Raw genomic sequence first — 4267 nt, forward strand, 5'->3', positions numbered from 1 at the left:
ATCCTGCGATGAAGAGCTTGCTGTTTTTTTCCATTCCGTCCTTTTTGTTTGCTGTTATTGGTTTGAAGACTCCTTTGTTGCCACTGATACTTTGTCATCCCTGGCATGTGGCTCCCTTCTTGTCCTTACAGGGCACAGCTTTCTCTCCTTGGCAACGCACAGACTTTATTTAACCAGAGTAACGGGTAAAGTCAAATGGGCACTTACATTAAAAAGAAAAACTGGCTAGAATTTTATGACATTCCTTACAGTTACCCACGTGCTTGCATGTACAGAGCTCTGGCACTATGGAGAGCCCAGCCCACGCCCAGGTATGGAGAAATGGTCTGGACACCATTCAGTTATTCACGGGATACTGCCTCACACACACACACATACACATATATACACATACATATATACACATGCACACACATATAACTATACACACACATGCACATACACATATATACACATACATATATACACATGCACACACATATACACATACATACACATACACACACACACACAAAAAAAATTAGTTGGCAGTTCCCAGATAGACTTTTCGTTTTTTGAGAGATTTTGGCTACAGGGCTCCGACTCCAGTGCTCTCCGGGGAGCCAGAAAGAGAGAAATCACCCCCCATGGAGATGACCACACCGCATTCCCTTCTCCTCTTAGGATTTTGGGTACCCACGCACACGTGCCCAGTGTGAGTTCCAAGCCACCATGTCCTGGCCTCTAACCGAGGTGGACCACGTGGGAGTCCAGTGATGTGACCACTGTCATCGGCCAGTCCTGACAGACTCCATTGCTGCTGATCTTTGGGACGAGGTTGTCTGAAGAGAGTCTACAGCTCTGGCTCAGGAATCCTGCCATGAACCAGCCTGCACTCGGGTGGACACTGGGTCTCCTCCACTCCTCTCCAGACATCAGATGGGTCTGGGTACCCGTTCAGAACCTTCTCTGGGTAACACGGCATGCCGGGACTCCCAGTTCCCGGGGACGCACTGTCCGAGTGGTTGACCTGCTGTGAGCCGTCCTTCAGGCACCAGTGGGGCTGGAATGACCAGAGCAGAGAGCGGGCAAGGCGGGCCACATGTCCTCGTCCATCCACGGCAGCTGCTCCACTCCGCCTTCCTCTCCAACTGAGGAGGGCCTGAACGCACGCCCGAGTTCTTCCTTATTATTTGCACTTGTTTGATCTCTTTCCATTTTAACCACCAGGGAGTGGACAGAGAATGGGTTTTTGAGGCAAGCATGACTGGCTTCAGCCCCAGCTCTGCCATAACAGACCCGGTCTCAACCTAGTTGCCCACACAATGGGAAGTCTCTTCCACCTCCAAGGGTGTTGTTTTGAGAGCCAAGTGAGATACGGTGATGTAGAGGCATCTATTCGGATCTGACACAGTAAATGTTTAATAGATGCGCATTTTCATTTCCTTCCTCCTGTGAATGGGTTGGTGTTGGTGCTCCATACAGCCAGGCCTGGGCTGGCACTGTGGTGTGGCGGCTCGGACAGGCCACCACCGCGCACAACGGGTTTGTTCCCAGAGCTCTTTGGAGGACCTCAAAGCCACCTGTTACCCTGAGGAGCTGGCAGATCTGGGATTCCCAGCTAACTCCCTAGTCCCAGACCCTGTTCCGAGGCCCAGGACACGAGGTGGTGTGGGAACTGCACACCCGGCCTGAGCGCCACGCGCGTCCCGTATGCTCGGCCCTCGTGGTTAAGGGGAGCGGAGAGCTCAGGAATCCCATAGGAACGGTTCTGCAGTGATGAGAACGGACTTAGGCCATGGACAGCATGGAAAGTTACCAGAAAAATCCAAGAGTTACCGTGGCAGAGGAGAGACGGAGATGCAGGGGAGCAGGAGGGCAGGGGCACAGAGGCCAGCCACGGGGGGAGACGGGAGCCCTTCCTTCACGTCACCGGCCTTGGGGGGTCCCAGCCTCTCTTCTGTTCCTGGCAGGGTCCAGAAAGGGCGACCTTGTGCGAAGCAGGACATGCTGGCTTACGGAAGCCGTCCATGCCCTGGCCAGCGCCGCCTGCTCAAAATCGAGGAGGTGGCGCTGCCATCTTCATCACCTACCTCCAAAGGCCTGAGCAAGTGTCGCCTTGGCAGGACCGTTCTGGCAAGGCTGGACTAGGCCTGGCTCGGCACAAAGCCGGTGTCACAAACCCACCATCTTCAGGGGTCAGTGGGCCGGGGCCACGTGCAGCTGGCTGGGTGAGATGCCTCCTAAGGCACCCACCTGAGCGTTCTTGATACAGTGACGCGGTTTTACTGCTGTTTTCCTCTTTGTTCTTCTTTTTATTTATTCACATCAATCACTGCATGTCATTACACATACAGAATGAATTTCCCAGCATGAGTACACTGTCAGTGAGTCCAGTCAAAGGTGTCCCACTTACGTTGTCACCCATTTTTCATGTTGGTGTCCTTAAATGTTTTGCTTTTCCTCCTTGACTCCTTCCCTCTCACCCTTCCCCATGTTGCACCCTCCTCCCACATTGTCTCTAGTATCAACAGTTAATCTCCATGCCCTTTTTTTTTTAAGGATTATTTATTTATTATTTTTAGTTTGCTATAGGGCACGTGTGCTCACCAGAAGAGACAGAGAGAGCGAGTGAGGGGGAAAGTAAGAGAGCAAACTGCCAGGTCTGGGACTCAAACCACAGTTGGCCATGTGGGAGTCCTGTGCCCCAATCACCAGGCCACCTGTTGGCGCTGGTCTCCATGCTTTTATACCTTCCAATCTCTCCATTTCTGCTATAGGGTGCAGAGAGTTCTAACCTCGCAGGAATGTCAGCCCCATCCTTTGGAATGTCTGCACTCTACATTGACTGGGGACGTACAGTGCCTCTCTTTCACAGTCTGGCTCGCTTCGCTTAGTAGTCAATCTTCCATATTCGTCCACTATCAAATGTCAAGGTCTTGTTTTACAGAGCTGAGCAGCATTCCATACTGTGTATGTGCCACACTTTTTCAATCCATTCATCTGTGTGGACAGTTGGTTCCGTGTTTTAGCAATTGTGAATAATGCCATGATAAACATGGATGTGCAAGCATTTTCCCTACTGAGTGTTCTCTTCTTAGCGAGAAGTCATCCCCCAGGGGTGATGGCCATGCCACAATTCCTTCTCCTCCATTCTCCTCTCGGGACTTTGGACACGCATGCATGTGCACCTGGCGTGACTCTTAAGCCACCAGGTCCAGGACTCAAACTGGACTGGGTCAACTACATGGGAGTCCAGCAACATACAATCACACTCTCTGCTGGTCCTCTAACTTTATTGTTAATGGAACTTTTTTTGTTTCAGTAGCAGAGCTCATTAAGTTCATATGAGATATTTGCTCCCCATCAGGAAACACGATCTTGCAAAACACCATCTTGGTGGACTCGATTTATGTCACGATCTTCCTGTCCTTGGCTGGCAACTGTAAAACAGGAAACCAAACGCTACAGAAGGTACCATAAACAGTGCGCAGGGGCAGCTCTCCTGCCGCAGCCTCTGCTCTTCTCGGAACTGGCCTTCATCCAGAGTGACTCCGTCAACTTGTTCACAGAACCCTGAGGGGCGAGGGAGGGGCAGGGGGTTTATCCACAAGAACCAACTTTAGGCCCCTCGATCCTTGTCCAGCGTATGCTAACACTGTGTGACAGGGTCCTTGTGGGAACCCTCAGGGACATGGCCTAAAGCCGTTGCCTGGATTTAGTGGACAGGAAGCCTTCAGAAGGCGCAGGACTGCGTGCTGGGCAGAAGCACCTCCCCTCTCTTACCCCACGGGGAGGCCAGAGCTGACCTGCGGTGCCAGAGCTGACCTGGGATCTGCTTCCCCTCTCGATAATAAAGAGGAGCCGTCACAGCGACTGAGATGAAGGGAAAGGCCCACAGGGACGGTTAGCACCGGGCGCCACCTTGTGGTGACATGTGCTAACCTCAGGCCCATGCCAGGACCCCAAGGTTGAAACCCCTGAGGCTTCCTGAAGAGGAGCCAGCGCTGAGCTGTGTCCACCATCCAAATGTGCTGCTCCCCGCAGTAATCACGGGACAGGCTATCGTCTGGGGAAATACGGAACAGTGGGGTAGACAGAACGTAACTAACAGTTCTACCAAACACAACGCTCCACGCGAATGAGCCCGTGGCAAGTGGCGGAGACATGGCGGACGGCGGAGACATGGCGGGCGGCAGAGACATGGTGGACGGCGGAGACATGGCGGACAGTGGAGACATGGCAGGCGGCGGAAACATGGCGGGCGGCGGAGACATGGTGGGCGGCG

Source organism: Tupaia chinensis, unplaced genomic scaffold (genome assembly GCF_000334495.1).
Source record: "Tupaia chinensis unplaced genomic scaffold, TupChi_1.0 Scaffold148822_2, whole genome shotgun sequence".
Lineage (NCBI taxonomy): Eukaryota > Metazoa > Chordata > Mammalia > Scandentia > Tupaiidae > Tupaia > Tupaia belangeri.